Here is a 22,872-nt window from a genome sequence, read left to right as displayed (position 1 = left end):
TGGGGCAGGCATCTGAAATCCTGGGGACTTGGTACGTGGGAGAGTGTCTTTAGCGGTTCTCTGACCTGAAGTGCTCTGGGTTGCCTTGGGTGTGTGTAGACACTTGTCGTGGTGCAGGGAAGAGGGGCACAGTGGCTACTACATATTGTTTCTCGGGATTGCGTTTGGGGTGATTCCTACGTTGGATGGGAGAAGGAAATGGCAGCCCACTCCAGTATTCTTGCCTGGAGAATCCCCATGGGTAGAGGAGCCTGTTGGGCTATGATCCATGGGGTCACAAAGAGTCAGACACAAGTGAAGGGATTTAGCACTACTTTGGGTAGGAGGTTATTCTAGGCAGAGCTGTGTGGATCTGCAACATCAACAGCCCCAGAAATGTCAGAAATGAAGATTTGGGGACCCCCTAACCCAGACCTACAAAATCAGAATCTCCAGGGTATAGGGTGCAAAAGTCTGTATTTTAGACACTTCTCTGGTGCTCTTGTGTTTAAGACTCCATGCTCTCAATGGAGGGGTCACAGGTTCAGTCCATGGTTGGGGAACAAAGATCCTGCATGCTGTACAGGGCGACCCGAAGAAAAAAAGGAAAGAAGAAGAAAAGAGCAGAAATACCTATTTTAACAAGATTCCCAGGTCATTTGTCTGCATGTTACATTTTCGGAAGCACTGCTATCCTTCAGAGGCCTTCCAGGGTCTTCCTTAGGGTTCTCTGCTACTGTGATTAGTGTGTCATTCACCAAACATCTATTGAATTTTTGTTATGTAGGCAGAACACCAAGTGAACTCCAGTGTGCCAGGAGCATGCGGTCCAGATGAAGAGACAGGATTGTTTACAGATTAAGAGAGAAAGTGTTACAGGTCTGTAAGGAAGGCACGAGAACGCCTATGGCCTTGTGGAGGGTGGACATGTTTCTATAGGCGTGTGCGGGATCAGTGGTGTGCAAAGGGGGCTAGCGTTGCCTTGGAACAGGACTCCTGGGAAATTCTAATCTGTGGTGTGATGCTTCTTTGCAAGCCTGATGGGTGGCTTGACTTTGGCCAGCATATGGCCATACAAGCATATGGACAGAGACCTGTCTGAAAGCTGTTTAGCCTGCCCCGTCACTTGTCTGGGTGTGCTCTGTCGACTTGATAAACGCTTTAAAAATTTCTGGGGTTATGCAGGTAACTCATGGAAGGACATCCCTGGCATCTGCTTTTGGATCTCCTCTCACCTGCACTGCCTCTTGTCAAAAGCCTGCATATCCTCCACTCTGTTAAGGGAAAAATTGATTTGTCACTGAGTTTCCATGCCTCAGCCTGGGAGAAATGTAAATGTTGTACTGGCCTTTAGTACTTTGCCTTCAAGCCAAGATTTAGAACTGGTCATTATACTTTTAGAGCAGGTTAGGTATGAAAATAGCAGCAGGTAGAAGAGTCAGAGGAAGCTGTTTGCTCTCATCTGCTGGTTTGGTCAGGGTGGAAGTATGAGTATTAATACAGTCCACTTAAACAATAAAATAACTCCCAGGGAAGAGGAACTATAAACTTCAGTAAATATCAGAGATGTGAAATGCTAAAACTGAAAGCTCTCTGCAGCTGTTTGGCTCTTTAAAGAGTGTGTTTATTGGTCATGAGTGCTTGTCTGTTTGGTCATGCTTTGCCATCCCCCCTTTTTCCCCTAGTATGGGTATGGGTATACATAAATTCATTAGAATATACCTTAGTTAATTAAGTAGGGCAGTGTTTCTAGATTGTAAAATAGTAACGTGTATAGCTAACTTAGTAAAATCCTTTATTAATTCATTTTCTTTTTGAAACAAGTTTCATCTGGGGAGGCCACTGTGTCCTGGCTGTTTCACTTCTAAAATGTACCTTGACTCTGTCCTTCCTTTCTGTCCACCTTCTCTCTGACCCAGCAACTTGTACTGGTTCATCACCCTGACTTCATTTTCTCTTAGTTGTTTCACTATGCTGTCACCACCGGAGATTTCTTTCAGAAGTACTCAGCCCTGCACATTGCAACTAGAGTCTAAAAAACCCTCAGACAAAACCTTTCATTTGTTCACAGGACCTACTGTTTTCCAAACTCCTTAGTATGCCATATGAACTTCTTTATGGTCTGGCTCCAAAATACTGTCCTAGCCTCCTTTGTAAAGGACAGATGAAAGCGGACTCTGTTGGAGGGCTGGCAAAGTGTCTAGTCTGTTACTTGATGAAAAGGGAAACTGATAATCCTGCAGTTTTTTTTTTCCCCTTTCCCACCTGAAAAGGTGACAGCTTTTTCCATATCTTTCAGCCCTTCCGCCTAGAAGTAGCTCAGGGACTTGGTGCACACGCTGAGGGCAGGTCCAGGACAGGTTAGCCTGTACTCTCTGCCACAGCTGAGGCGCTTTGTCCAGAACCAGCAGATGTTTACAAGATACCTGTCAAATTGAATTACTGAATTTGCTTGGCTCAGATACTTTGTTTTTCCCAAGATCGTTTGTGTGGAATTTTTTCTTGCTAGTTCTCAATTGTGGCTTATGCCTTTCCTTCCCATTCTCTTTGTAATTATCAAGTAATTTATTAAATGGAGACAAGCTTAACTAGACATTAAATAATTGCAGGTGTGCAGCTGAATTGAGCTGCTGTCCTTTAACTAGGAGCTCACAGCTGTTTGTGCTGTACTCTGTGAAGGGATTTCACTTCACCTCGTTTGGTTATGTGATATCGTGTGTATTGCAAGATGAAAAAATGCTGATGCTTCTGCTCTAAGCGGTTGTACAAAGGCTGGTGTGTTCCCAAGAAATCACCATACAAATATTGGGAGGCCGGTTCTAGAGCTCTTGCAACCTCTGATACTTCTCTTCTCCTGGAATTTTTTCATTTTTGTTACTTTGTTCTTGATAGGGAATGCCTCAATTGCTCCTGAGGCTCAAATATGACCATTTACCGTATTTTAAAAGTAGTTCTTTTGCTCCATAGCATTAATTGTTGAAGCAAGATTTGTTTGTTTCTTCCTAAGAGATCAGTAGTGTGTCCACAAGTTGGCTCCTTTTGTGTTTTAATTATCAGACCTTATCTCGCTGCTTTATACACACATTTGTCCCATCAGAAAGAGTTGAAACTTTATATAAATGTGAATTTTAGTCGTGGGTTATGTTGTGCCACCAGTTTGCCTTCTTTTATGGTTTCATATAACAATTGCTAGAGGTAGACACTGGTTTTATAGTACTTAGCTTGATGCAGAATTTAGTATAAGCTGTTAATAAAGAATTGTTTAGTTATACTATGCAGTAAACCCACTGCTTACAATAAACAGTATACATGGATCTGCTCTTAAGGACATAAATATCATGCTGTCCCTTACCAATTGTGTATTCTTAGGCATGCCACTTCATTGTCTTAATCTTTAGTTTCTTCTTCTAGGTAGTTGTGAGAATTAAATTTGTGTTTGATATTTGTATGCCCTCAGTATTGGCATGCAGTATTTGTATGCACATAGTGCTAGGCACTACTCTGGTTGTTTGATACATTTGTGTTGAAAAGCAGACCAAATCAGGGGTTAACATCTGACTTTAGTTTTCTCTATCAACTGGATAGAATCCACTTGGTGGGAGAACATGATAGCTAACGTTGGTGGTACTAGTGGTGAAGAATGCACCTGCTAATGTGGGAGATGTCAGAGACACAGGTTCGATCCCTGGGTCAGAAAGATCCCCTGGGGCAACTCACTTCAGTATTCTTGCCTGGAGAATCCAGTGGAAAGAGGAGCCTGGCAGGCTACTGTCCATAGGGTCATAATGAGTCAGACATGACTGAAGTGACTTAGTATGCACATAAAAAATTAGTTGAAATATGTACTTAATAACCCTATTTCTGTTTAGTTTAGTACATGTCTGCCTTGTAGAGTAGGTGTAAGAGACAGCCCTTTCCCATACTATGGTGGTACATATTTATGGTCTTGACTGTTTAAAAAAAAAATTGACTAGAGGCTCTGCCTATAGTATTTCGGATTGTTGGTCTTGGGATACTGACTGTAGGGCCTCCTCCTCTAGCTTTTTGCTTTTTACGTTGTTTCTGGGCTTCCCTGGTGGCTCAGAGGTTAAAGCGTCTGCCTGCAGTGTGGGAGACCTGGGTTCAATCCCTGCGTCGGGAAGATCCCCTGGAGAAGGAAATGGCAACCCACTCCGGTATTCTTGCCTGGAGAATCCCATGGATGGAGGACCCTGGTGGGCTATAGTCCACGGGGTCACAAAGAGTTGGACACGACTGAGCGACTTCACTCACTTAAGATTCCTGAAGGGGACTCAGAGAATGAGCTCTGAGTGACACGTTTGATCCTTTGACTCTTCTTTGTGAAAGCTGCGTTTGTTCAGGTCAAGTCTGAATGGCCCAGAAAGGATGCTGTGGTGTTTAGCTTACCTAGTCCTGTCTTATATCACTGGTTTGTTAATATCTGCAGCAACACAAGCAGGAGCATCTCAAGGCTTCTGATTGGTCAGTTCTCCTATAATCTTTTTCATGAGCAACTGAAAGAAAAACTTTTTAGAGAAAATCTTTCTTTCTTTTTGTGTCTTTTTCTGGAAACAGAAAGCATTGTGATAGTTTTCTAACTGTGGGATTCTGGAGTTCAGACATAGGAGGGTTATTAGTGACCAAACATTACTTCCTTGGGGGCAGGAGTGCTGGTTGTCAGCAAGTCTAGAACTGTCTCTTGAAAGGAATGGGCAGTTGTTCTGCAGGACACAGAGATGTCAGTCACCCATCTCACATTCCGCTGAAGGCTGGGTTCACGGGAGTTGGAGTATTTAAACCAGGGTTAGCATATAGCCTGTGTTATTGTGAGAGATACTTGGGGGTGAGGTAGGACCTTGTCATGTGGTGGCTGTTTGCATTGTTTCTTTCCTGTATTTCCTTTTAGGGAGGGGGAATAAGTAGTATGTGGTAATGAAGAAAGGAACCTTTGTGACTTTTTTAAAAATTGAGTTTTGATTTAGGATATTTTACGTTGTGGATGTTTTTTGAAGGACATGAAATTTGGTTGCTTATTTGGAACCTTTTTGAGAAAACTGGATCTCTGACGCATAAGCAGTCTTACGCTGAATCCCCTCCATTTATTGCTGCAAGGACATTTTTGTCAAAAACTGTGGGAGGGGTGCTACATGCTTGTTTATCAGAGCCACCAAAAGTTGTTCAGATAGCCTCTTGACTCAGCTGAAGTCCTCCCTGCCCGGTTGGGTGCTAGTGTACTAAGTACATGCTTCCTTACTGAGGGCTGCAAACATGTTACAAAAGCCTGATTGCTGTGGAGATTGTTGTAGTGAGCGGACTTAGCGAGATTGCACAGGTCAGCAAGTGCCCAGTTTAGACTACCTTGGAAGAACTGGTTTGAGGGCAGAGAAGTTTGGAAAGCTCCTTTCTTCCTTTTTGGTGGCATTGACCCCTGTAAAACCAGACTGAGGCTCTTTTGTTCTTTTTACAGAAATAGGGTAGCATGGCTCATCTGGACTTGAACTAGTTGGTATTAATCACAGGAAGAGGCTTTGTGTGGGTGCCTTGTATAAATTGTTGAGCTATCCAGGTGGAGTTAAATTTGGCAACAGAGGAATGAGTCCCAGCAGGAGGTAACAATGGGTTGAGGAGGTCTGCAGTACAAGCAGAAAATTTCACTTCATAGTGTTTTTACTGGAACTTCTCTCTCTCAATGTTGAGTAATGCCCATCTGGCCATTTGGAGAGTTTGGGCAAGTTTTCACCCAGGAGAGGGCTCTTCTTAAAGATGGTGAAACAGAGGCATTCATGGCTCTTTAAAAATAAGCACTTTTCTGAAACCATCCGTCTTCTGTTCAGCAGTCCAGATAACGAGGTACTTTTGTTCTGAATTTGTTGGAAGCACACACTGACTCAGGGTGGAAAGGGCAAAACCAGAGATTTTTCCTTCTATTGAATCTTTTCACCGTGAGGATGATTTTTGTCTTTTAAATAAAATAAATCAGCACTCTGAATTTTATTAAGTGAGAAGTGTGGGGGAGTTAGTAATGAGGCAGAAATGAATCCTTTTTCTTAGATAACTCTCCTGATTCTTGTTGAGCTGTGTCCATTGATCAAATTTGAGTCATTGCTTCAGTAACATGATATAAAACATCATCCTCCTTTTTAAAAGTTTCTTTTCTTTAAAAATTTCTAAAAAATATGTCATAATCTTTCCAAGTCACCTAAATAAGCCAACTCAAGTATGAAGGAATCTGACATTACTTAAACAACGCAAATGATTCTGACATTTGCTACTTGGGAGACTTTTTCTTCTTGAAAGCCAGCCCTCTAAATAGTGGGACGATCCAAAGCAAAATTGAATTAAACAATTCCCCTAAGTAATTTCTTTTATATACCTTATCCTTTTATATACCTTAGTTGGGTGCAGCTTGCAAATGAATATCACTGTGAGAGCTACAGTTTGTCAGGGTTTATATCTTAATTAGCTTATGAGATTGTATCCTTTTGAAGCTGTATACCACAGGTTGTTGGCTAGTTTTCCAAAAGCAATTTAAATGCCCACTGTTATAATTAAGCTTGTTACTGGCTGTGTGTTCTAGTTATAAAGTGTATTTGGCAATTAAACTGAGGCTTTGGTCTGGACTCCTTGGATGCAGTGGCCAGGCTTCCGCCTTAGCATCCTTTTAGGAGAGTCTCTGGTGTGGGTGTAATGCCTGGATAGTGGGTCATATCTTGGGTCCTTAAGTATTTACTGTTACTCCGCAAGTTAAGAGCATCCTTAGGCTTTTACAAAAAAGCTAAAATTAGAGAATGTGAGTTCTTGATTGTGTTCTGTCTCTATATACAGGAGACAGAAATCTAAATTTCCAAATTACAGTCTTTTAGCCGAGAAGTCCTTTTAAAAAAGTGTTGTCTTATCTTTTAGAAGGCAGCTTGACTCTGACAGTGAACAACTTAATCTGTTAAACTAACACCTCTATTACTCTGGCCAAATTTCTTGTCTGTCTGTTGAAAGAGGAGTTTGAGGGAAATGTTCCAGGTACAAGATACGCTTAATATCTGTTTCTGAACCACACAGCATGCAGAAGTTGGTGAATGGCATTTCCACCAACTCACAGTGAGATTAGTCTGAGCTGGCCCTTGGGAGGGGCTGTGATTGTCAGGGCTGACCTTGATGGCAGATACAGTTCTTAGTGGTTTTCTCTGCATGATGCTTGCCTTTTATCCTTTCTTTTCTTCCGTTGACTGTTTTGGATTGTTCTTTGTTTCTTAGCACCAGAATGGCATAGTGACTGAGACCATGGGACAAAAGAGTCATTTAGTGTACATGTAGAAATCAATATTAAAAAAATGAGGTTGAGCTTTTCTTTGTATATTGTTTTGAAATCCTTTTAGTACACATACAGGAAAATGAACCTCCCAGTGACTCAGCGGTAGGGAATCTGCCTGCAATGCAGAAGAGTCACAGGAGTCGCAGGTTCAATCCCTGGTTCGGGAAGATCCCCTGGAGGAGGGCATGGCAATCTACTCCAGTATTCTTGCCTGGAGAATCCCATGGACAGAGGAGCCTGGCGAGCTATAGTCCATGGAGTCACAAAGAATCGGACACAACTGAAGTGCACTATCTGTATTTGTAGTTTATGTGGTTCCGTCTCTTTTCCTTGCCTGTTTGTGGCCTTTACACACACCCCCAACACCCCTCCCATGCAATTTTTAAAGTGAAAATGATAGTTTAAGAATGAGCTTAGCATTTAGAACTGGGCAGGAGGAATACTTCACAGGATGTTAAAATCAGAGAAAAAGAAAAGGGCAAGTGTTCTGTAATTACTGTGGTTTTGAGGAATAGTGGAAGGACTGATCCTATTTGAAATGTACTTCTTTCCAGTGTTTAAAACGGACCCTGTTTTAAATGTAGTTCTTTTAAGAGTTCCTTTAAGGTCTTGATTAATAATTTAAATTATTTTATTTATTGTGCAGAGAGATTAGAATTATTAGGGATATAATTTTTTTCCTTGGGAAAAATGCTATTTATGGTTTTTGGAACATTAAGTCTATACTAGTGTAGAATAAACTTGAAGTCTTGTGAGTCTAAGGACATTTGCTTTAATCCATTGATACTAGCACTTCCTGTGCTTCTTTTGTAGTAAGTTTTACCCTAACTTATTTCTAGCCTTGTAAAAACAGAGGGAAAAACACCCAAATTATTAGTTTGGTTTCTATCTTTGAATTCTACACTGTTCTGTGTACAGAACAAAATAAAACCTGTGTTTGCTGACATCCTTCAAGAGATGATTATTGGTTCTGAGGGAATGACTATCTCTAAAGCATACATTGGTATGTGTTATGTGTTTTATAGTTAAAATATAACATAATCATCATGAAATAATACACACAAAGTGAGTCGTGATAATAAGATGAGATTGACTTTTAAAAATAAACAGTAGAATTTCTGAGCAGTCTACCTTACAGATCTAATCAGTCAGGCTTCACTTGTACTTGTTCCTGCATAAAATCATATTTCGCTTCCCAGTTCAGGGTAATGCCTGTCCTTTGTGTGTCCATAGCGTTCCACATCTCCATCTTTATGGTACTTCCACAGTTATTTATTTGTCTGATTCCTCCATTTAAGTATAAACTATTAGACCATGAGCAGATATTATGCTTCTTTTCATTTTACTTTTCCCTTTTGAATTCTTGAAAAAACATTGAGATGTAATTGATAAAACAATAAATTCCACATATAAGTATATTAAGTTTTGACATAGTGTAACCATGCTGTGCTTAGGGAAATGAGCATATTTACCAGCCCCCAAGGCTTTCTCATGCTGCCTTTAGAATTCTTTTCTGCTTCTCCTCTCCATTCCCTGTCCTGAGACAGCCACTGATCTTTCTATCACTATAGATTAATTGGCATTTCCAGTAATTTTATATAAATGGACTCTCACACAGTATGTATTCTTTAGGTTTTTTGTTGTTGTTGTTGTTGTTGTTGTTACTCAATATAGTTATTTTGGGCTTCCCAGGTGGCACGCTAGTGGTAAAGAACCTGCCTGCCAATGCAAAAGACACAAGAGTTGTGGGTTCGATCCCTGGGTCGGGAAGATTCCTTGGAGGAGGGCATGGCAGCCCACTCAAGCATTACTGCCTGGGGAGTCCCATGGACAGAGGAGCCTGGCGGGCTACAGTCCATAGAGTCGCAAAGAGTTGGACACGACTGAGTGACTTAGCATAATAATTATTTTGTGATTTATTCACATAGTAGTGGGTAGCAATAACTCCCTTTTTACTGCTGAAAACCATTCCATTGTTTGGATGTACCAAAGTTTGTGTATCGGTTTATCTCTTTGGGGACATTTGGGTTGTTTCCAGTTTTCTGCTATTAAAAGGAAGCTGCTGTGAATATCAGCCTACCAATCTTTGTAGGAGTATATGCTCTCATTTCTTTTAGGTAAATACTTAGGAATGGAATGCATAGGTCATATGGCACATATATGTTTATAAATTTTTTAGGAGCTGCCTGTTTTCTAAAATGTTTGTACCATGTTACATTCCCATCAGGATTATGTGAGTTCCAATTCCTCTATATTCTCACAACACTTGATATGGCCAATATATTAAAAATTTTAACCATTCTAAGAGGCCTGTAGCAAAATCTCATTGTGGCTTAATTTTGTGTTTCCTTAATAACTTGTGGTGTTGACCATCTTCTCATGTGCTTGCCATTCATATATCTTCTTTTGTGAAGCGTATGTTCAAATCTTCAGTCTACTTTTTGAAAACTGGGCTGTTTTCTTTTTATTGACTTTAAGAGTATTTTATGTATTCACAATTCAAGTATTTTGTCAGATACATGATTTTCAAATATGTTCTTCCAGTCTATGATTTGCCTGTTCCTTCACGTTAACAATGTCTTTAGAAGAGCAGAATTTAAAATTTTGGCAAAGTACAATTATCAGTTTGTTCTTTTGTAGGTTATTTTTCTGTTGTCATTGTTAAGAAATTTTTGCTTAACCCAAGGTCATAAATGTTGTCTCATAGAAATTTTGTAGTGTTGGGTTTTATTTGCATTTAAGTCTGTGATTCATTTGGAGGAAATTTTAGTGTATGATGTGAAGTATAGGTTGAAATTAATTTTTTATATGATACCCAGTTGTTACCTCATTTGTTTAAAAGATTGTCCCTTCTCCACTGAATTGCCTTTGCACCTTTATAAAAAGCTAGTTGTCTATATATATATGTAGATCTATTTTATTCTGTATTCTGTCTGTTCTGTTAGATCTATATGTGTCTCCCTTCTCCAGTATCACACTGTCTTGACTGTAGCTTTATATTAATATCTAGTAGTATGAATTTTCCAACTTTATTCTTTTTCAATCATTGACTATTTAGTTCCTTTGCTTTTCTATGTAAATTTTAGAATAATTTAATCTGTAACTATAAAAATACCTTCCTGGGATTTTGATTGAAATTTCATTAAGTCTACAGATCAATTTGGGGAGAATTTTTTACTGTGTTGAATTTTCTGTTCTGTGATCACAGTATGTCTCCCATTTATTTTGATCTTTTATGACTTTTTTCCATCAATATGTAGCACTTAGCATACTTTCACATGCATTTTATGCTTACCCTTTCTTTAGGATTCTTTACTGTCTGAGCCGTGAGGGAAGCCCACTTATTCTTTCTACATAGCCTTCATTCAAAAGGTTTAGAGCCTTTGGTGCTGTTTCCGAGACATATTTATATTATACCTATTAATAATTTCAGTTGTATTAGTTTTCACCATTGCCTTAGTTTTTCTGAAGAAGACAAATTTCATTTGGAGTCAAGCCACAGGAGGTCATTGACTACCTAGGTAATAATGCTTAGGTTGAACATCAGTGAAAGACTTTAAAGCAATTGGTGTAACTCATTCTTTGGCTCATATAATTTTTTTTTTTCTTGAGGCACAAGCAAAACTGCTTTCAGAAGTGTTTAGAACAATTGTAATCCAACTGTGTTTAAAAGAATAAATGTCTGAAGAGCTAACTACTTTTTATGCTGGGTAGGTAGCAGCCCAGAAGACGTCGGTGACTCTTGAAGCACTATCAATGTTTCTTATCTGCAAAGCAATGAAGGACATATTTTAGGTTAGGAAGCAGATAATTCATAGGCCAGTGAAGTGCCGTGTTCCCGTGGAAGGATTCCTTAGAGGTCATTAGTTCACAGAAAGGGAAAACGAAGCCTGAGACTTGGTGTCGTTGGAGGATCAGACTATACTCTCAGTGGATTCTTCCTGAAAGCCAGTCTGTTTCCGTCAAGACCTACAGGCACATAACCCTTCCCTCTCAGTAGAGTATGTTTGATCAGGTTGAGCAGTTAGAGTGGAGAGGTGGGAATTGGGGTTTGGTTGTTAGAATCAGGGTGGTCATTGATCAGAGAGGATGGTGTAACCAAGGCTCATGATGAGAACTTCCCATGAGGGGAAACTGGGGGTGATGATCAGTTTCAAAAACTGGTGGAGTTAACTTCCTGCTAGACACTATCCTAAGTGATGTATGTACGTGAGCTCATTTAATCTTAACTGCCTTGTGAGGTGTAGTTACTGTAATTATTCCATTTTGTGAGTGAACGAAATGAGGCACGGAGGGATCAGCAGTTTTTCTAGCAAGTGTTAGAGGTGGGAGAGGATCCGGGCAATCTGGCTCTAGACCGTACACTCTGAACCTCTGCACAGCCTGAGAGACTGCCGAAGAACGTGTCTATTTTGAGAGCCCATAGGGAAATAACCCCCTCTGCCAGTCTCAGGGAACTTGAGTTTCATGTTTGTTTGTTCTTTTTTTTTTCTTTTTTTTTTTTTTAAGTTTTAAGACAACAGAGACTTCTGTCAGTGATAAGATTTAGACTTTTCACTTCTGAAATTCTAAATGGAAAATTCTCTAGAACATATAGGTTTTCTAATATTAAGTATATATGTATGGAATGCCCCTTCTCTTCCATAACTGCATATTAATCTGTTTTAAATGTTTGTATCCCAAGTTTTTTTTCTTTTTCCCCTCTCCAAAGAAGACAAAGTCAGGCTTATGTAAAAATGCAATTGATGGTGGCCTAGACTTGGAATTGTGACAAGAGACTGAACAGCTATGTATGTAGTTGACTCTTGAACAACGTGGGGGTTAGGGGCACTGACCTGACTCATATATAACTTATAGCTGACTGTCTTTATCTGTGATTCTTCCACATCCGCAGTTCTGCATCCACGGGTTCAGCTTACTGGGGATTGTGCAGTATACTATATTAGTATTTACTCTAGAAAAAACTCCACATATAATTATAGACTCGCACTGTTCAAAGCAGTGTTGTGGGTCAGCTGTACTTCTATGGGGCCAGGTATAAGCACTTTTAAAGAATCCCAGCCACCAATAGAACCAAGCGCAGCATTGGAGAGCAGAGACTGGGCAGCCGCTGCCTGCCTCCAGGCGCAGGCCACTCCTGGGTGACGCCCGCCTGCCCCTTGGGTGCAGGCACTAGAGAATGTGAAAGCTGCCCCAGTGACTCTGGGTTTGTGGCCTCATTTGGAAACTTCACAGCATTTCAGCTGCTTGCTCCTTGGTAGGAACAGCACCATGCTTGACTGTTTAACTCGTAAGGGAAATGAGGACAGGAAAGTTGGACAGCGTTTTCCACTTGGTGGGGGATAGAGACCAGGGGGTGGAAGGGAGCTGAGTAAAAGTAGAAAGTGATGATGTTTAGGTATTTGTTTGACGGTTTTCTATTGTTGAAGGAGCCATATCCACAGTAGTAGCATTTATACTTGGGAGTGTGGTGGAAGTAGATCTTCTGGAATGTAATCTGGAGCTGTTCCTTCTTGAAGCAGGGAGCACAGATGATTGTTTGGAAAGGCTCTGTTTCTCAGAGGTACCCAACATGTGCACATTGTCCCAGTTTTTGCTAACTACAGAAGCTAAACAGAGGGCAGTTGGAAAGAGTTCATCCACTTTTTAAATTCTTGGGTGAGATTGTTAAATGATAGCCACGCACTGGCTAAAACGAGAGTCTTTTTGTTCCTGGCAGCAAAGGAGGCCACAGATGGTATTTGAACTTTGGCTCTTCAATTTAAGTCACTAAAAATTTATTGAGTGTGCCAGGTACGTGACATGAACATGAGATATGGAACCTAAAGGCTAGTTGTTAAAGCAGTTTATGTCGATCTGGATAGACTTCCACTTCTCATATAGATTTCTATACTTTTCATAAAAGACTGAGATTATCATTGATGAATGGTATCAAAGCCTATCGTTTAAAACTATTCAGCAAATATTACCTATTCTTTCTGAGAATGTATGGGTGTATCACCATCTTTGGTGGGTCTATTAGTTTTCTGTTTGCTGCTGTAACAAAATTACCATGCAGTTGGTGATTTAAAACCACACAGATTTATTATCTTCAGTTTTGTAGGCTAGAAGTCCAACAAGAGTGTCTCTGGGCTTAAAGTCAAGGTGCCAGCAGGACTATATTCCTTCTGGCGGCTCCAGGGGAGGTTCTTTTACCTTGTCCTTTCCAGCTGCTAGCACTTTCTCACATTCCTTGGCCTGTGGTCCTGCCTTTATTTTCAGAGCCAGCAATAGCAAGTCAGGTCCTTCTCATGACACAATCTCTGTTTCCTGCTTGCAGAATCACATCTTCCTCTTCCTCTGAGATTACATTAGCCCCACCTGGACAAATCAGGGTGATCCCTTTAAGATCAGCTGATCAGCATCCTTAATTTTATTTACGACCTTAATTCTTCTCTGTCATATAATATATTCAGAGGTTCCGGGAATTAGGGCATTCAGCATCTTTCAGGAGCCATTATTCTACCCTCCACAGCTGTTAGTCGCTCAGTTGTGTCTGACTCTGCAGCCCCAGGGACTGTAACCCACCAGGCTCCTCCGTCCATGGAATTCTCCAGACAAGAATACTGGAGTGGGTTGCCGTTCTCTTCTCCAGCAGATCTTCCTGACCCAGGAAATGAACCCAGGTTTCGAGAGATGTAAGCAGATTTTTGACTGTCTGAGCTACCAGGAAGCCCCTCCACAGTAGGAGAGACTTTATTTGAAATTTTTTGCTCATTTCCCCCATCAAATGAAATTATTTAAAGCCCCCCTCCAATATAATGAATTGTTTCCTGTGAGTATGTGCTTTGTATGTGAGTGGTGGAAGGCCTGTCACTCATTACCTTAAAACCTTACTCCTCTTCATTGTGATAAAACCCCAGTCACCTAAACCTTTGACAGTTAGTTTCATAGAATCTTAGTGTTGGAAGGAAGCTAGAGATGGTTGTAGCCAGGCTGGCCTGCAGATGCCTGCAGACACTTTATTACATCTCTTCCAACTGACTGTTCCACCTTTGCTGACATGGAATGGCCTGCCTTGGGAGATCATATCTACTTTGAACAGCTCCATTTTTCTGTTAGAAAATTCCTGCTTTATATTGAGAGGAAGTCCCTCTCTTTGCAGGTTTCTGTTGGTTCTTTCTTATTTTACTCTCTGGGGTCATATTGAATAAATGTAATTTCCTTTTTCACACTTGAAGCCCTTGAGAATTTTTTTTAAAGACAGCTATCATATCCCCCAAGTACTCAAACTAAAAAAAAAAAAATCTCGATTTCTTCAGTTGGGTCTCATATGAAACTGTCTTGAGACTCCTTTCCATCCTGGTACCTCTCCTGAGTATGGTACAGCACAAAGAAGGGGAGACTGAAGGATGATTTAATAGGAGCCTTTAAATGCTGGGGGAATTGTTATACAGAGGAGGCTGGTAATACCTCTGCCATCACCACGGAAACAAGAAATCACAGGCTTACATTGTGGCTGAAGAGATTTAGGTATCAGGAAACCTGTCTTAACCTTGTGGATTGAGATAGTACAATGGACTGCCATGGGAAGTTGAGGAATCTTTTGCCCTAGAAATGTATAAGACAAGTCTTTAACCTCACGATTCATTTATTTCGTATAAGAGACTTTGCTTTTAGTGAAATGTTCTGCTTAAAGAACATTCTTGTCACTGCTTGTCATCCATGCCTGATGCCTGGATTTCCCTCTTGTGTTGGCTCATTGGATGTAAGGCATCATCATGACTGCTGTTAATCACAGGGGGAAGGAGTATGGTTCAGGGCTTTATGAAGGAAGGGAAACAGTGGCGTAGCTCAGGATAATTAATAGCAAGTGGAGTGACAGTTTGATTCCCTGGTAGGGACCCTGGCATTGTTAAAGGAAAAAATCACTTTGTTCTTTCATAGAGAGAGGCAGCTGTAATTCTGGTTGGATGGAATCCAATTAAAGGGAACTGACATGCAAATTGATGATCAGACAGTGTGAGCATAGAAAAAGTCCAAGAAGAGTTCTGTAAGAAGTGGCAGAGAACAGTGTAAGTAATTTGGCATGGTAATGTGAGTAAGAAAAATGGAAACATATGGGTTGGCTACCTGAACGATTATAAGTCTGGAATCTCAGCCAAGAGAGAGCAGGAGGCTACTTAGTTTGATAGGTTTATAGCTACTAAACTTTTAGACATCTTCATGTTGAAACATGCATTTTAGGAATTATATATAACCTTTCACAATAGAATGATTATAAATCAACCCAAACTGGTAGTGGTTAAATATAATATTCCCAAGAATATATGATGGGAGACCAAGCCTGGTGCTTGGAAAGATCTCATTGTACACATATACTTCACCTGACCTGATGATGTATACTTAAAGATTTGTGTGAAAATTGACTCCTAAATTTAGGATGAAATAGGAGAGCTTGCCATTTATAGTAATGATATTATGAATCATTTTCAAAAGTGAAAAATCCATTTATAACCAAAGTCATGCCCAATTTATCCTTTGAGTAAATTCTTAAGTCCATATGTTAGGTTTGCTTAAACAAAGGTACTTTTCTTTGAAATGAAATAATTGTAGAGACATGTAGCAGTTAAGCTTTAGAGTAACAGAGGGAAAAAAATGGGCAGAATTTTGTAAGAAGTCAGGTGTATTGCTTTTTAGGGAGGAAAATCTGCTTAGGAAGTCAGATAGCCTCTGCTGTTATTATGGGAGAAGGAGAAGGCTGCCCGGTGTATTACAGGGAGATTTATTAGGATCTTTTGGGAACTGCAGCAGAAAAGGCTATGAAATGTTTTGAAGAAAGAGGAAGTAAGTCCACAGCACTTTCTAGACTTAACTCAGAAGAAATCCAAAGAAGGTGAAATGGAGTTCAACCTGAGGAAGCTGTTTAAGATTGAGGAGCTAAGACTTGCCAGCAGCCACGAGAGGAGACCACGTGTTGTGGGCAGTGTTTGCAGTCAGCGGGAGAGCACCCAGCCGTCACAGTGGATGGCAGCAGGGACCACTAACAAGGAGATTCAGAGTGACCGGGTGTGAGCAGTGTGCTGCACTGGTGCCAGCTCCAGGCGATTCTGCCCCCCGAAGCCACTCTGCTCGGGTGCTCCTGCCGCTGTCCACCCTGCCCGGGGCTGTCACATTTAGTTTCCACTCTGCCCCAGATGGTCCTACCCTCAAGAGTCCTCCCCTCACTTGACTCAGTTTTCTGATAGAAGCTTCCTTATCAGGGAGACTCTCGCTAATAATCTAAAGCAAGCACTCTTTCTTCCTTTCTCTGCTGTACCTTTCTTTACAGCACGCGTTTCTACCTCAAGCATATGCCGGAGGTAGAAAACAGAAATGTGTTTCTCTTTTCTCTCTAGTAGAATTAAGTTCCACCGAAGTTCAGACCCAGTTTGTTTTGCTTACTGTGCTCCCAGCTCCTAATCCATACACATTTGTGGAGTGGATTTTTAGGGAGTCTCTGTGATACGATCTTGGAATGAGAAGGGGAATCAGTTGCTCTCCTGTATTACAATAAGTTACATAGTTATAATTCTGATGACCTCAGCACAGAGTGCTGTGAGCTTTGAGAAATAAGTTGGGGATAGTCATCACAGAGAGCTTCCCAGGTATCTCAATGGTATAGAATCCTCGTGCCAAGCAGGAGACATGGGTTTGATCCCTGGGTAAGGAAGACCCTTGAAGAAGGAAATGGCAGCCGACTTCACTATTCTTGCCTGGGAAATAATCCGTGGACAGAGGAGCCTGGTGGGCTACAGTTCATGGGGTCACAAAGAGTCAGACAGGACTTAGAGACTAAACAGCTCATCACAAGACTGGAGCTGGAGTGGTTTTGTTTTGGTGGTCAAGACTAGGAAGAGTGTTGTAGACTGACAAAAGAGAGTAAATATAGTTGCGAAGATTTAGAAATGAGTCTTGTGTTTGGAAATCCATCAATGATCTTGCTTTGACAGCTGGAGCATGGTGGGTGGTAAAACTTGACACACAGGGGTGGAAGGTGTGGTTGGGAAAGACATTTGCTACATAAGTCAAAATCTGATTGGGGAAGTTATTGAGTGAACTTAACTTTGGGGGAGTGGTGAGCCCAAAACTAATCAATATCCGAATGATACTGTGAAGGAGGAATTAGAAGAGGGAAGAGTGGAGAGAGAGATAGGATGTAGAGCAGGGGTAGATGTGATTTTTCCAACCTTGGGATGCAGGAGAAAGTTTGGGACCTCCACATTGAAGGATAAAAGAATGAAAAGCAGTTTCTTTTGTTACTGGATGCATGATGATGTACTGTATATACATAGTGGCTAAAGGTTGAAGATGAGTAGCTCTTGTAACTGTTTAGTTTCTTCCATAGGGATAAAGCTGTGCCCTTGGACAAAAGGAGAGGAAAAGGCCATTTTGGTTCATAGAATAGAAAACTTTTAACTGAGGACTCCCTTGGCAAATGGGTAGGAATTCTTACTGTAGCTAATGTTTTAGCAGCTGCATGGCCTTGCACAGTTCATTTACCTGCACTTCTGTTTCTCTTTCAAGAATGGACTTTATTGATACGCTTACATTGTTAAAGTGCAGATCGAAGTACACTGTTGAGGAAAGTTATGAATTCCTTTTATAAATACTGGGTAAGGTTAGGAGTCCTTTCCTTTAATAGAAATAGGTATGAGGAGAGTAGATCTTAAATACTCACCCTTCCTCCCCCAACCCAGCAAACAAACATGGAGAAATAGATCTGGAATTGCATTTTTTCCTGGAATGTGGTGTCAACAAAGTATCAGAGTCATTTGCACCCTGAGAAAACATGGCCATTTCTAAGAGGAGGCCTGCACAGTTGTGTTTTTTTTTTTAAGAGCAGACAGGCTAGGAGCGACTTTTTGCTGCTTATAGTCTCCGTGTCACAACACGTTCTGTGTCGGCAGTTGGTGAGAGCTACTGCAGAGCAGAAGCAAAAGAAGGATTTGATCATGTCGGATGTGCTCCTGGTATTAACCTGCAGGTCACAGCAGTTCTTGTTCCAAAGGGCTGTGTACCAGGCAGTTGGACACTTTATCCTGAATTTTGCTCCGTCATTCACAGCAGCTCCTGTCGGCACATCCCCCCACCCCAGCCCCAGCACTTCAGCCTTGGTCATTTAAAGTAGTTGACTTGTGGTCTAATATAGAGTGTTGTATAGGCTGCATAGCTCCCTGAGATCTTTCAGGATATGTGGGATACTCTACATTTTAGAGTGCTTTCTTCACTTGGATAAGGAAGAAGAAAGAAATGTGAAGGATTGCTTTGAAATAGGTCCATTTTGTAGAGTTTAAACTTGAGCAAAGGCTAGGACAGCTTAGTGTGTACTATTAAGTAATGTTCTTAGAGTCTTAGAACTAGGTCCCAATCCAGCTTTCCCACTTAGTACTCACGTGACCATGGGGAAAGTTACTTGGTTTCTGCATTTGTAAAATGGGGGATAGTAATAGCCCCTGCTGTAGGGTGGTTGTGAGAAATGTACAGTAAATACATGTAGATCATTTAGCTCAAGGACCAGCTTTCAATACATGCTCTTTAAATGTTAGTTGATGTTATTCCTGGCTTCCTCAGAAGCCATTGGCAGTTCTAAGGCTTCGCAAGAAAGACTGGCAAAACCAAGGCTTTTCTGCTTGCTGTGTCAGAAAGTGACTTGGTGCTAGAAATGATTCGGTGGGTAGGGGGTGGACTGTAAGAAGCTTCAGTACCCCAGTCCACTGGCCTTGTATGTGAAACAACTTATTACGCTGTCATGGTAGTTCAGTGCAATGGATAAGGAGTCTCAGTCTGCCTCCTCAGGCAGCTGCAGAAGTCAAACTGGGCTTCTTGGAGTATCTGGGAATCACCTGGGAAGAGGGTGGATGCCTGCAGCACAGTGGTTGGGGATGGTGGTTGGGACCCAAGAGGAAACTACAGAAGCAGTTGGTCCTAGCAAGCAGGAGAGGGGTCTCCAAGGGATTTCTGAGTGTCAGTCAGCAAGGGAGCTTCGTGATGATGACGAAAAGAAATCTGTCAACTGGAGGAGTCAGATCACCTTGGGCATCACCCCTGACCTGCCGCCAATATTGTATGTTACATCCCCATGGGTGAGTCCTGTTTCCTTGCTGACCATCAGTTTCCTTGCTGTAAAATGATTAGACGATTTCCTGATTGCTTTTCTACTCTAGCCTCTGTGATTTCACCACTTCATGGCTTTTAAGAACTGTTAGAGGCAGGACTGTTGCAGAACAACCTGCTGTAGACTTTGGTCTGTGCGAATCTTTAGTTTTGTTTTTTTGTTATTTCAAAGAAGTTTCTATTCAAAAGACCATGAAGCATTTCATCATTGGCCTTTGAGGGAGCTGTCTCTTTAATCTCTCACGTATCCTTTTTTCCCCTACAAATGACAGGACTGCTGTTGTCTTCTGCTCTCTGGATGAGCACTTTTGCAGCGAAATGAAAACATGGCACTTATAAAGGCCCAGAAAGCAAAAACTGTCGCATCGGTATTCAAGGTTGCAGAGTTGGTTAGCTTTCTGGTTTGTTTTGCTGAGCTGAGTGAAAAAGATTTGATTGAGCACTACTGCTTAGGGATAAATATTAATAACCACAAAAATCCCCCAGTGGTAAATTTTTTGCCCTCTTTACAAATAATTTCGAATCATCATCTAGGACTGGGATTATAATTGTCAACTATATATAAATCTGAGAAATGTTGAGTAAGTGGATGAAGGATGTGGTTGGAGAGAAACAACTGGTGGGGGTAAATATCTAGAGAGGACGTCTGTTCTGCGTTCTTGATGTGTACATGATTATTATTATTATTTTACAATGTGTTCTTTTTAAAAAGGTTTATTTGCTTATTTGGGTTGTGCCGGGTCTTTGTTGCTGCACTGAGGCTTTCCGTAGACGCAGTGAGCAGAGGCTGCTCTCTAGCTGTGGTGCTGGGGCTTCTTCTTGTGGTGGCTTCTCTTGCTGCAGAGCACGGGCCACAGGGTGCAGGCGCAGTGGTCGTGGTGCCCAGGTTTAGTTGCCCGAGTCATCTGGAATCTTCCTGAACCCGTGTACCCTGCCTTGGCAAGCGGATCCCCAGTCACTGGGCCACCACGGAAGTCCTGTAGCATTATTTTGAATTTTAATTTGTTACAGTTCAAATACGTAAGTATCGAGCAACTGCCTCCTTATAACATTAGTTGATAAAAATAGTATTAGAAAAAAGTTGTCAAAAGACGTAAAATTTTTCCTTTAAAGATTTTAAGAACTGAAGTTTTTTTTTGACACCAGATCTTATTTGTTTGTTACTTTTAGAACATCTCATTTTTGACTGGACCCAGAAGTGGGAGCTCTCAGAGAGAGCCTCTGTCTCCTGGCAGTCTGTTCATGGCGCTTTTCTTTGGCCTCTTGCATTCTCTCGGCCAAAAATTTAGCATATTTTGCAGCTTCTTCTTTATTTTTCTCAGTATGCTGTTTCTTCAGAGCAATATGCTGATGTTTGTGTTGCAGAACACGTGGAGTAACAAGATGCTGAATCTGGGGGCCTTTGGTCCTAGGTTTCTTACCTTCCTGGTTTAGGGGCTTTCGCACAACATACTGGCAGACATCCTCTTTAGAGAGACTGATAAGTTTGAGGATTCTGCTAGCTCCTTTGGGCCCCAGGTGGCAAGGCACAGTAGTAGCAGTGAGTCCAGGAATATCCTTCTCCTCTTTTTTCACAGTGACCAAATTGAGAACACTTAGATTGGCATCCAAGATGTAGCCCCATACAGATTTGTGCTTTCTTTCTGCAGTCCTCCTTGGTCTGTAACAGAAATGCCCCTTTCTCAGTAGCAGCAGACTTGGCCTTGGGTCAAGACACCCTGCTTCACAGGGAAGCTCTGTTTGTCATTCCCACTGCTGATTCGGACCATGTAACCCTTTCATTCTTCACCCACAGCACCAGCAGCAGCTTCTGTGACCATACTCTTCTCATAAAAGGTATGAAGTGTTCATTCATCGTCTACTTCAATGAGTTTTTGGCAGCCAGTGGCCGGGAAAGAGATGTTCAGCTTCATTCTGAAGTGGCCAACTTCCTCTGAGACGCAGTGGAAAAAGAACTGAAGTGTTTTTAAACTTTGATATTCCAAAGAGAAGAATTGTTAGGTTCGGTTTGAGAGTTCCCAGTAATACCCAAGTAGATCTTTACAAGAGACTTAAAATACACTCATGTGCAGTTCTTTGGTTTGTTTTTGTTTTGTCCTCTGTCCCAGCTGACTTTAGGGGAAAGGTGGTATGGCATAGTTATTAATTTGTGTGTAAAATCAATAGAAATATACCAAACACTAGCTGTACCAGAATTTACTACCATTGAAATAGAGCTGGTTCCCTCTGCTCTCATGGAGTCCACCTGAATAAGGTGCAAAAGTTTGAAAAGTAAGCATGATTATCTTGCAGATAGAGAAAGAAGAGTGTGATAGGCATGCTGTTATTTCCAGCAGATCACCTACCACATAGCCTTCATAGCTAGAAATGCTCGTTAAGTACTTGGAGAGGATGGAAGAGGGGGCATTTGCAGCTTGGAGAAAGATCAGAGAAACCTTCACGAAGGAGGTGACATGACAATGATATTTCAAAAGACAGGAAAGAGTATCCATGTAGATGGGTAGAGTTGACGTTCCAGGGAGAGAGACTAGCATGAGGAGGTCCCTGCCTCCTTTTTAGGTCCTGAAACTAATTAGGTGCAGTGTTGCTGGAGGCCTGGGTTTATCTTAAGGGTAGCAGCAAGTGGAAAGCAGAGTGCAGGCTCCTTGAGGACTGTCAGAAGATTTGAGAAGATGAGTTATGGGAGTTGTATGTTGGAAGTAGTTGCTAGTTCTCCCAGATTTTAGTGTTTCCTGAAATAGATGTACACTGTAATGTGGAAGTACCATGATCAGATCAGTTAATCAGTATCCTACTGCCATACATGTATGTGCAAAATTTGGGCAGCAAGCTGTAGTATGTAGGGTGTTATATGCAATTATGGGATACACACATGTACAGTGTTAGTTTGCACAAGAAATCATTGTGGTGCTGGTTGATGGAGAGCACAAATGAGGAAGGGGGTTAGGGAGAGATGTTGAAATCGCCCTGCCCCCCTCTACCTCCCACCCCCTGCAGGGGTCCTCAGTTTATCAATAACTACAAGTTATAATCACCTGGGGGTCATAAACTTCTTTGGTACAGTTTGCATGTAGGAAAATGCACAAACCTAAAGTGTGCAAACCAGTGAATTTTGACAAATATGCATGTGTCAGCCCAGTTTGAGAACACAGTCATCACCTGAAACATTCCTTAGTCCTCACCTCTATAGCCAGTCTCTTCTCATTCCTGCCACTGTTCTGATTCCTGTCATCACAGCTGCTCTTGATCTTCATAAAAATGAAATCGTATAGTATGTACTTTTGTGTGCTTGGCTTCTTTTGTTAATATTTTTGAGGTGGTTCTGTGCTGTTGTATGACTCAGTTCTTTTTTTGCCAAGCAGTCTTCTGTTGTGTTAGATATGCAGCTGTTTGTTTAACTGCTTCTCTTTTGGTGGGCATTTGAGTTGTTTGTTTTGACCATTGTTAAT

At 41.3% G+C, this 22,872-nt stretch overlaps 1 protein-coding gene and 1 pseudogene across 2 annotated transcripts in view; one reads left to right on the top strand and one right to left on the bottom strand.

Annotated features, from left to right (window-relative positions):
* Positions 1-22,872, top strand: part of AUTS2 (activator of transcription and developmental regulator AUTS2) — a 1,188,182-nt gene that overhangs the window by 95,790 nt on the left and 1,069,520 nt on the right. The gene's annotated exons all lie outside the window — the stretch shown is intronic.
* On the bottom strand, positions 20,600-21,336 carry LOC136158563 (small ribosomal subunit protein eS6-like; annotated as a pseudogene).

Source organism: Muntiacus reevesi, chromosome 2 (assembly GCF_963930625.1).
Source record: "Muntiacus reevesi chromosome 2, mMunRee1.1, whole genome shotgun sequence".
Taxonomy (NCBI): Eukaryota; Metazoa; Chordata; class Mammalia; order Artiodactyla; family Cervidae; genus Muntiacus; species Muntiacus reevesi.
This window is presented reverse-complemented; position numbering and strand designations above follow the sequence as displayed.